This window comes from Ovis canadensis, chromosome 14 (assembly GCF_042477335.2).
Source record: "Ovis canadensis isolate MfBH-ARS-UI-01 breed Bighorn chromosome 14, ARS-UI_OviCan_v2, whole genome shotgun sequence".
In the NCBI taxonomy this organism is placed as follows: Eukaryota; Metazoa; Chordata; class Mammalia; order Artiodactyla; family Bovidae; genus Ovis; species Ovis canadensis.
This window is the reverse complement of record NC_091258.1, coordinates 56730116-56742119: the sequence shown is the minus strand read 5'-3', so window position 1 is coordinate 56742119 and position 12004 is coordinate 56730116. Positions and strand designations below refer to the sequence as shown.

General features: G+C 41.7%; 1 non-coding gene across 1 annotated transcript; it reads right to left on the bottom strand.

Moving 5' to 3' along the window:
* Positions 1-11930: 11930 nt before the first annotated feature.
* On the bottom strand, positions 11931-12004 carry TRNAT-AGU (transfer RNA threonine (anticodon AGU)). The gene has a single exon. It is a non-coding gene; the product is annotated as a tRNA-Thr (tRNA).

Genomic DNA, 12004 nt, shown 5'->3' with positions numbered 1-12004 from the left:
GAGTGAAGGAACTCCATGATTGATTTTGTCTCCCTAAGAACCCAGCACAGCAGAGACCCTACTCCAGACTCTTCCCTGATAGCCAGGCTTCTTCCCCAGGAGGATATCAGAAGGTTCATCCCCAAGGCTGAGGCTGCCCTCCAGATGATAACTAAATGTGAGACCCTTCCCAGGAAGCAGCTAGTGGGGTGTGTACATCCCTGTCCTCCTGGCCCAGATGAACTACTGGAAAAACCAGTAGTCAAAGTCCAGCTTTGACTAGGACCTTTGTTGGCAAAGTAATGTCTCTGCTTTTCAATATGCTATCTAGGTTGGTCATAACTTTCCTTCCAGGAGTAAGCGTCTTTTAATTTCATGGCTACAGTCACCATCTGCAGTGATTCTGGAACCCAAAAAGATAAGGTCTGTTACTGTTTCCATTGTTTCCCCATCTATTTGGCATGAAGTGATGGGACCAGATGCCATGATTTTAGTTTTCTGAATGTTGAGCTTGAAGCCAACTTTTTCACTCTCCTATTTCACTTTCAAGAGGTTCTTTAGTTCCTCTTCACTTTCTGCCATAAGGGTGGTGTCATCTGCATATCTGAGGTTACTGATATTTCTCCTGGCAATCTTGATTCCAGCTAGTGCTTCTTCCAGCCCAGCATTTCTCATGATGTACTCTGCATATAATTTAAATAAGCAGGGTGACAGTATACAGCCTTGACGTACTCCTTTTCCTATTTGGAACCAGTCTGTTGTTCCATGTCCAGTTCTAACTGTTGCTTCCTGACCTGCATACAGATTTCTCAAGAGGCAGGTCAGGTGGTCTGGTATTCCCATCTCTTTAAGAATTTTCCACAGTTTGTTGTGATTCACACAGTCAAAGCCTGTGGCATAGTCAATAAAGCAGAAGTAGATGTTTTTCTGGAAGTCTCTTGAAATTCTGATAAGATGAGGTAATTTCTACGACTCTGCTAACCTCACTGGGCCCTTCCTCTGCCAAAAATTATTTTGTTACTAATATGTATTGCAGATGTCTTTTTCTAGTTTGTTGTGATCTTTTTTCCCCCTTAAGATTAAATTTATCATTCAATATCCCAATTTTCAAAACCCAGGATTCCTCCCCCTGCCAAATCTAGCAAACTATTGAAAGGATTATCATCAAACTGTAAGAGACTCAGGCAAGAGGGCTTCTTTAAAAAGCCATATCCAAACATAAAGGGCAGTCCTGCATAGCAGGAGTATAGAAATTTTAAAATAATAGGAGTATTATCCCTTTCACCATCAGTTCAGTTCAGTCGCTCAGTCGTATCTGACTCTGCAACCCCATGGACCGCATCACACCAGGCCTCCCTGGCCATCACCAACTCCCAGAGTTTACCCACATTCATGTCCAACTAGAAATAAACCCAGCAAGAAACAATACAAGACCTAGATTAAGAACACTGTAAACTGACCAAAGGACTTGAAAGAGGACATAAATAACCAAAAAGATAAAACTGTAATAGTCCAAAGGCAAATGGCGTACTGAGAAAAAATATTGGTTACACCTATAAAAGGCAAGGGGTTCTTATCTAATATAAATCCCACCTGCAAATCAATAAGAAAAACAAACAACACAGCTGTAATCCTGAGCAAAGGATGTGGACAGGCAATTCACAGAACAAATGCCATGCCTAACAAACATATAGAAGGATACCCACTCCATTTGTATGCAAAGGAAATGTGGATTAAAACAATAAGACCTCATTTTACAAAGCTATCCCTGATATTGGCAGTCTCCAGTGCTGGCAGATGTGGAGGAGTACATTTTCCAGAACAGCTGGTGGAGGAGGGAAAAGTGTGACCCGTCCACACTACAATCAGCAATCCCTTCTCAACTTTGTCTTCATGTGCAATAAGAAACCTGTATGTGAGGGGAGTGATATACCAGATTTGTCCTTGGTGGTGAGATTCAGAGAAAACCTCACACCACCATGATGTCCACCAACAAGGGAGGGGTCCTTGTTGGTGCAATAGGACCAACAATTCATGCAATGGTCATAGCTGGGGTTGGGGAGTGGGAGGGAGGCTCAAGAGAGAGGGAGTATATGTATACATATAGTGATTTGTGCTGTTGTACAGCAGAAACTACCACAACATTGTAAAACAATTTTACACCACTTAAATAAATAAATAAAATTTAAAAACAGCCACAGCCAAGCCAGAAACACAAGAGAGTGATAAATGAGAATATAAGGAATTTAGGGGCACGCACCTTGAAAGACTTCCAAGATAAAGTTGTTGATTACATATGTTAAAAACACATCTGTGTGAGGTTTATCACAGGAATGCAAAGTTGGTTTAACATCTGAAAATGAATGAATGTAATACAACAATAAAATAAAAAACAAAACACATAATTATCTCAACAGATACAGACAAAGCATCTGACAAAATCTTTTCATGGATAAATACACTCAGCAAACTAGGAATAGAGAACTTCCTCAACCTCATAACAGACATCTATGAAGAATCCACTGCTAACATCATACTTAATAGTGAAAAACTGGATGCTTTGCCCCTAAGATCAGGAAAAAAACAAGAATGTTGCTCTCACCACTTCTATTCAGTACTGTACTAGAGGATCTAGCCAAAGCAATTAGGCACAAAAATGAAATAAATGATACCAGAATGGAAAAAAGAAGCAATTTTTTCTATTCACAGAATATATGATTTGTATATTACAGCTCTAAAGAACTCACTAAAAAAGTATTAGAACTAATAAAAGAGTTCATCAGGGCTTCAGGATATAAGATTAAGATTTTTAAAAAAACAATTGTATTTCTATATATTTGCAGTGAACAATATGAAAATGCAATTAAGAAAATAATTACATTCATAATAACATCAAAAAGAAGAAAATAGTTGGCAATAAATTTAACAAAAGTCCAAAATGTTTACTCCAAAAAGGAAAAAAAAAACGTTGAAAGAAATTAAAGACCTGAATAAAGGAAAACGAATGATATGTTTATGGATTAGAAGAGTTAATATTGCTAAGGCAGCAATTCTCTCCCCAAAATTATCTACAAATTCAAAGTAACCCTTAACAAAATCCCAGCTGGCTTCCTTGCAGAAATTGAAAAACATTCTAAAATACATATGGAAATTCAAGGGACCCAGAGTAGCCAAAACAATCTTGAAGAATTAAGCTGGAGGATTCAAAATGCCCAATTTCCAAACTTATTGCAAAACTGCAGTTATCAAAACAATTCAGTACTTAAATAAGGATAGACATATAGACCAATGAATTTTATTTAGCTCTTATCTGAATGGTCTAGTAGTTTTCCCTACCTTCTTCAATTTAAGTCTGAATTTTGCAATAAGGAGTTCATGATCTGAGCCACAGTCAGCTCCTGGTCTTGTTTTTGCTTTTGAACTGTGGTGTTGGAGAAGACTCTTGAGAGTCCCTTAGACTGCAAGGAGATCCAACAAGTCCATCCTAAAGGAAATCAGTCCTGAATATTCATTGGAAGGATTGATGCTGAAGCTGAAACTCCAATGCTTTGGCCATCTGATGCAAAGAACTGACTCATTTGGAAAGACCCTGATGCTGGGAAAGATTGAAGGCAGGAAAGATGTGACGACAGAGGATGAGATGGTTGGATGGCATCACCAACTCAATGGACATGAGTCTGAGTGAACCCCAGGAGATAGTGATGGACAGGGAAGCCTGGCATGCTGCAGTCCATGGGGTCACCAGGAGTCGGACACAACTGAGCTGAAATGAACTGATAGATCAATGGAATAAGATTGAGAATTCAGAAGAAAAACACTCATGTTTACGATCAATTTATTTTCAATAAATGATGCTGAGATACCAGGACATCCACATGCAAAATAATGAAGTTAGACCCTTACTTCACAGGATATACAAAATTAACTTGAAATGAATCAGAAACCAAAGTAAAAGAAAAATTTTTAAACCCCTAAAAAAATATAATTGTCAAACTTTGTGACCTCGGATTTAGCAATGGAATCTTAGACACAAAAAAGCATGAAAAAAAGAAAAGAACAGATAAGTTAGACTTGATCAAAATTACAACTTCAAATGATGGTCAGAAAGATTCCACATGCCTCAGAGCAACTAAGCCTGAGCGACACCACCGCTGAAGCCCACACGCCCGAGGACCTGTGTTCTTCAACAAAAGAAGCCACCACAATGAGAAGCCCGTGCCCTGCAACTAAAGAAAGCCCATGCACAGCAATGAAGACCCAGTGTAGCCAGTAAATACTTAATAATTTTTTAAAATGACAGTATGAAGAAAGTGGGGGCTTCCAAGGTGGTGGTGCTGCTGCTGCTAAGTCACTTCAGTCCTGTCCATCTCTTAGCGACCCCATGGACTGCAGCCTACCAGGCTCTTCCGTCCATGGATTTACCAGGCAAGAGTACTGGAGTGGGGTGCCATTGCCTTCTCCAAGGTGGTGCTAGTGGTAAAGAACTTACCTGGCAATGCAGGAGACATAAGAGATGCATGTTCAATACTGGGTGCAGAAGATCCCCTGAAGGAAGTACAACCCACTCCATTATTCTTGCTTGAAAAATTCCATGGACAGAGAAGCCTGGCAGGCTCTAGTCCATAGGGTTTCAAATAGTCAGACACAACTGAAGCAACTTAGCATGCATGCACGCACGCACAAAGAAAATGAAAACTCACAGAACGGCATGAAATATTTGTAAATTATGTATCTGATAAGGAACGTGTATGAAGAATAATTAAATGCAATAAAAAAGACAACCCATTAATACTTTAATGGGCAAATGATCTGAACAGACATTTCTCCAAAGATATACAAATGGTCAATAAGCACATGAAAGACGCTCAACATCATGTCATTAAAAGAATGCAAATCAAAACCACAGTGAGATATCACATCAAACTTACTAGGGTGGCTATAAAAAAGATAATAACAAGTGTTGTCAAGGTTGTGGAGAAATTAGAACCCTCATAATTATAGGATATGTTTTGCAGGTTGTTTTGTGTGTGTGTGTGTGGGGAAGGGCAATTTTATGTGTCAACTTGACTGGGTCACCAGGGTGCCCAGACATTTGATCAAACATTATTCTGTGTGTGTCTATGAGGGTGTTTCTGGATGAAATTACACATTTGAATCGGTAGATTGAGTAAAGCATATTATGGAGTAATTACTGAGTAAATTGATTCCTAAGTTAATTACTGGGTAATTACCGAGTAATTACTGAGTGAAGCCTATGAACTCAGTAAAGCATATTACTCCCTAACCTGGGTGGGTCTTATCCAATCAACTGAAAACCTAACAGTAAACCCTTATGAAGTACTTTCTCTGTGTGATCTAAGGGTGAAAAGAACTCATTCAGTCTTTAGGACAACCAAATGAGGCAATTATTATTATTATTCTCATTTTACACATGCAGAAACTGAGCCTCGGAGAGGATAAGAAATGTGCCCAACATTTATCACCAGCAACAAACACACAGCTGCTGCTGCTGCTGCTGCTAGGTCTCCTCAGTCGTGTCCGACTCTGTGCGACCCCATAGACGGCAGCCCACCAGGCTCCCCCGTCCCTGGGATTCTCAAGGCAAGAACACTGGCGTGAGTTGCCATTTCCTTCTCCAATGCATGAAAGGAAAAAGTGAAAGTGAAATCGCTCAGTTGTGTCCAACTCTTAGTGACCCCATGGACTGCAACATACCGGGCTCCTCCGTCCATGGGATTTTCCACGCAAGAGTACTGGAGTGAGTTGCCACTGCCTTCTCCGAAACACACCGCTAGGACCTGGCAAAGCAGTCTGGTTCCAGAGTCAGTGATCTTACCCATTAACATAGATGATGCGCTGTGCTTAGTGGCTTAGTTGTGTCTGACTCTTTGTGATGGACTGTAGCCTGCCAATCTCCTCTGTCCACGGGAATTCTCCAGGCAAGAATACTGGAGTGGGTTGCCATTCCCTCCTCAATACAGACTATACTGCATCGCATATATCTTGGTCTATACATTTATTTTTTAATATTTATTTATTATTCCTTTATTTGACTGTGCTAAATCTTTAGCTGTGGCATGTGGGATCTAGTTCCCTGACCAGAGATCAAACCCAGGGCCCCTGCATTTTGAGTGTGAAGTCTTAGCCACTGAATGAGCGAGGAAGTTCCAGCCTATACATTTCTTATTTGAACTTTCATCAGGAGGCTATATTAGTATGATTTCAAAACTTTACTTAAATAATAATTTTGTCATCAAGATAATTCATTCAACACTATCAAAGGAGTCACTGGTCAATGAAAACGATGTTGTCACCACATTCCAATCGTCAGTTACCATAATTCAAAGTTGTTTCATTGAGGGGAACGCATACAACCCCTCACACATATTCCAACACTCTCTCTTATCCCGCCTCTCTTAAAATCCTTCAAGGCTCCAAAAGCTTTTTCACTAAAACAGTGGTTCTCAATTCTTTTTACCTTGAGATCTCTTTGTACTCTTAGAAATTACTGAGGATCCCAAAGAAGTTTTTATTTGGAATATATCTATCAATATTTGAGATATTAGAAATTAACATTGAGACAAATTTATAAATATGTATTAATGTTTTAAAGTAATAAAAAGTTTTAACAATAACTTTAAAACAATGTTTTAAAGTAATAATAATTACAAGTTAAATAACATTTTGCGTGAAACTATTTACAAAATAAAACAAAACTGAGTGAGAAGGATGGCATTGTTTTAGAGTCTGCAAATCTTTTACGTTGGGTTTAACAGAAGGCAGCTGAATCGTCATATCTACTCCTGCATTCAGTCTGCTGTGATATGTTATCTTGGTTGAAAATGAAGACAATGTGTCCTCAGAATGATATGTAGATAGAAAAGGAAGCAGTATTTTAATAGCTTTTTCCAGAAAATTGTGGATATTCTTCTTTTATCCTATACCTAGTACCCCCACCAAGGTTCTAAGGCGGATTCTTAACCCCTGGACCACCAGGGAAGTCCCAGAAAGTTTTTAAATACTGGAAAACTGTCAAGCTCATGGTGATGGATACAACTTTTCTAAAATTTGTGTTTTGGTTTGGAAATCCAGATTTTATCATTAGCAACAAATACTGTCCATTGGTTTCCTTGAAGTGATAGGTTCACTTCATTCATTTTTAAGATGTCTATTAAATCCCCAAGTGTGAATAAGCATAGTTTGCCTGTCGGTTATCTTTTCAAGTGGAAATGGTGTTCTGTGAAGACCGTTGTCTTGTCACCTGATAAACAATCACACAAGTACTTTTTCTCAAAACGACCACTGAACCATGATACTTGGCAGAAGGGCTCTTTGCCTACTTCCCATTTCCTCACACAAAATATTAAAGGACTCGTGTTAAGATTTAATGAAATTAATAATGCTTACTGCTTATAAGCACATTCTTAAGGGAGACTGGCTTTTTCTCTGTGAAAGAGTACTGAAAGCGAAGTTGCCCAGTCGTGCCCGACTCTCTGCGACCTCATGGACTGTAGCCCACTAGGCTCCTCTGTCCATGGGATTTTCCAGGCAAGAATACTGGAGTGGGTTGCCATTTCCTTCTCGGAGAAATCTTTTGGACCCAGGGATCAAACTCAGGTCTCCTGTATTGCAGGCAGATTCTTTACCATCCGGAGAAGGAAATGGCAACCCACTCCAGTATTCTTGCCTGGAGAATTCCACATACAGAGGAGACTTTGCTATAGTCCGTGGGGTAGCAAAGAGTCAGACATGACTGAGTGAGTAAAACAAACAAACATCTTTACCATCTGAGCCACCAGGGAATTCTGAAAGTGTAGTGAAGAATAAATATAATGATAGCTAGGGCCCTGTGGCGCCACTGCCTTAAATTTACCCTTCATCTATGCTGACGTGTTGCAGCTCATTGATGACAATGTCAGCGCAGGGGAAACGTGACATAACAGTAAGATCATGAGAGTAGATCTGACCACCTAAGAGAGTCTTAGGGACCCCTAGGGTTCCAAGAACCACATTTTGAGAACTGCTGCCTACGGTATTTGAAAAGGCTGAACTAACTGTCCAAAAAATGCATAATCCAATCAATATAATACGTTCAATTTTTAAAAAGTCATGTGTCCAGGGGCTTCCTTGGCAGTCCACTGGCTAAGAGTCCATGCTCCCAACGCAGAAGACCCAGGTTCAATCCCTGGTCAGGGAAACAGATCCCACATGTCACAACTAAGAGTTTGCATGCTGCTAGTAAAGATGTCCCTTGCCATAATAAGATCAAAGATCCCACGTGCCGAAACTAACACCCTGCACAGCCAAATACATATATTAAAAAAAAAAGTCATGTGTCCACCAATGCCTATTACGGTCCAAGCACCATTGGATAGACAGACATATGAGGCTGTCCACCTGCCCAGGCTTAATGCTCTTTGAGGAAGTGGACAAGGGACAAAATGATTTCATACTGTGAAAAGGCTATAAGGAAATAAGCAAGATGAGGTATGGGATGCTGACCTAGAGGAACCTGTACAGAGCATGGTGAGAGGAGGCCTCCCAAAGAGGTGAGACACTTACTGACCGCCAAGAGAGGAGAAAGATCCATTTCTGCAAACAGCCCAGGAAATAGCATTCCAAGTGCAGGGCACAGCAAGTAGAAAGGCCCCACGCAGAAATAGCGTGATGTTTTTAAAAGAAAAGAAGGAGGGTTGGGCTCAACCCTGGGCCTAAATCTCTTTTCTGGCTTTGCTCACTGTCCAGGAGTGAGGACATCTTCAAAGTTACCTGCGTGCTTAGTCACTCAGGCGTGTCTGATTCTCTGTGACCCCGTGGGCTGTGTAGCTCCACCAGGCTCCTCCACCCATGGAACTCTCCAGTCAAGACTACTGGAGTGGGTATTGGCACAAAAACAAATATAGACCAATGGAACAAGATAGAAAGCCCAGAAATAAACCCATGCACCTATGGGTACCTTATTTTTGACAAAGGAGGCAAGAATATACAAAGGGGCAAAGACAGCCTCTTCAATAAATGGTGCTGGAAAAACTGGACAGCTACACATAAAAGTATGAAATTAAAACACTTCCTTACACCATACACAAAAACAAACTCAAAATGGATTACAGTCATAAATGTAAGACCAGAAACTATAAAACTCTTAGAGGAAAACATAGGCAGAACACTCGATGACATAAATCAAAGCAAGATCCTCGATGACCCACCTCCTAGAGTAATAGAAATAAAAATGAAAGTAAACTAGTGGGACCTGATTAAACTTAAAAGCTTTTGCACAGCAAAGGAAACTATAAGCAAGGTGAAAAGACAACCCTCAGAATGGAAGAAAATAATAGCAAATGAAACAACTGACAAAGGATTAATTTCCAAAATATACAAACAGCTTATACAACTCAATACCAGAAAAACAAACAAAAAGTAGGAAAAAATGGTACTGAATCAAAAAGTAGGAAAAAGACCGAAATAGACATTTCGCCAAAGAAGACATACAGATGGCTGACAAGCACATGAAAAGATGCTCAACATCACTCATTATTAGAGAAATGCAAGTAAAAACTACAATGAGATATCACCTTACACCAGTCAGAATGGCCATCATCAAAAATAAATGCTGGAGAGGGTGTGGAGAAAATGAAACGCTCTTGCACTGTTGGTGGGAATAGAAATTGATACAGCCACTATGGAAGACAGTATGGAGATTCCTTAAAAAACTAGGAATAAAACCACCATATGACCCAGCAATCCCACTCCTAGGCATATACCCTGAGGAAACCAAAATTGAAAAAGACACATGTATCCCATTGTTCATTGCAGCACCATTTACAATAGCTAGAACATGGAAGCAACCTAGATGTCCATCGACAGATGAATGGATAAATTGTGGTCCATATACACAATGGAATATTACTTAGCCATAAAAAGGAACGCATTTGAGTCAGTTCTAATGAGGAGGATGAACCTAGAGCCTATTATACAGAATGAAGTAAGTCAAAAAGAGAAAGATAAATTATCGTATTCTAATGCATATATATGGAATCTAGAAAAATGGTACTGAAGAATTTACTTACAGGGCAACAATGGAGAAAGAGACATAGAGAATAGACTTATGGACATGGGGAGGGGGAGGAGAGGGTGAGAAGTATGGAAAGAGTAACAGGGAAACTTACATTACCATATGTAAAATAGTCATTGGGAATTTGCTGTATGGCTCAGGAAACTCAAACAGGGGCTCTGTATCAACCTAGAGGGGTGGGGTGGGAAGGGAGATGGGAGGGAGGTTCAAAAGGGAGGGAATATATGTATACCTATGGCTGATTCATGTTGAAGTTTGACAGAAAACAACAAAATTCTGTAAAGCAATTATCCTTCAAAAAAATAAAATAAAAATGTAAAAAAAAAAAAAGAATACTGGATTGGGTTGCCATTCCCTTTGCCAGGGAATCTTCCCAATCCAGGGATCAAACCCAGGACTCCTGCATTACAGGTGGATCCTTCACCGCCTGAGCCACCAGGTAAGCCAGCACAAAGGGATGACGGCTCACAGATGCTTTTCTCCAGCTGACTTTCCCTAAGACCCAGATTCACACTCCCCAACCAAGGACTCTCCTAATCTATCTAATAGGCAAATGCTCAAAACTGACTCCAAATACCTCAGGCTAGCAGTAAAAGTGTCCCAGAAAAAAAAACGCAGCACCACAATGACTCAAGCCCTATAACCAATAAAGTCTTCTCCAGTTGGGTTAGGAGGATTCTCCTATCAGAAATGCAAAGCCTCAAATTATTCCTACAAGTTTTCCTTTGCAACACCAAACAAGCTGCAAAGGGCAAGAACCGACAGGCAACAAAGAGGGAAACACCCACCCACACACACAGACACACACAATCACACAACTCAGAACCATGGGAGAAGGCGAGAAAGGTGCAGCTTCTGGAGCAGGTGATCTGAGTACAGACGCTGATGCCATAAACTGCGATTTCTGCAACTTGTCGGTACTGTCCTGAAGCATCTAACAGGAATATTGTTGAGGTTGACGTGAAAATTCCTGGATAACTTGTTCTTCTCATTCCAAGGCCTCATTGCCCCCGCCAGACTCCGGTGCAATTGCTCGGGGTCAGCACCCACAATCATCTATCTACTTGTGCAGCTCCGGGCCTTAGGATTCAGCCTCACAGAGGGCACCTCGGAGAAGCTGGCTCTAAGCTTGGCACAGGGAGTCCCATTCGAGGCTCCCTCCCTGGAAATTTCATACTTTAATCTCCGGAGAGTCGCTCTGGCGGGGTTCAATCCTCCTTTCTCCCCGGCGACTTTGGGCCTCCCTTGACCTCATCGAACCCGTCTTTCAGTCTGGGGAACGATGGTCTGGATCGTGTGGCTGGAGAGAGGGGAGTAAGTCGGGGGACCTGTGTGAGGGGCGCCCAGCACGGAGAAATCGGTGGAGGAGCGCGAGGGCTCGGCCTCGCCGCTCAGCCGCCGCGGAACTTGCGCAGGTCTCCAACCCCGAAGTGTTCCCGCGCCTCCAGCGAGCGTCCCCTCGGCACCGAAGCCCCAGTCAATGATCCCCCGCCACTCAAGAAACTCTAGGGACTCCGAGGAGGGCCAGCGCCCCACCGCGCCACGGGCAGGGGCTGACTAAAATGGCTTATTATGCTCTCTCTTTTCCCTGATGCTAGGAAAGATTGAAGGCAGTAGAAGAGGGAGACAGAGGATGAGACGGTTAGGGTTAGGGTGCATGGCATCACCGACTCCACGGACCTGAGTTTGAGCAAACTCTCTGAGATAATGAAGTCCAGGGAAGCCTGGCGTGCTGCCATCCATCGGGTCGCAAAGGGTCAGACGCGACAGAGACTGAACTACAACAAAGCCTCCTGTCACACCTCCAAGGCGAGGAGGAAAGGGGTAGAGGCGCAGCAAAATTGGGTGTGAACAAAAAGAGAGCCGGGACGCTCGGTTGAGGCACCGCTGGGATTCGAACCCAGGATCTCCTGTTTACTAGACAGGCGCTTTAACCAACTAAGCCACGGCGCC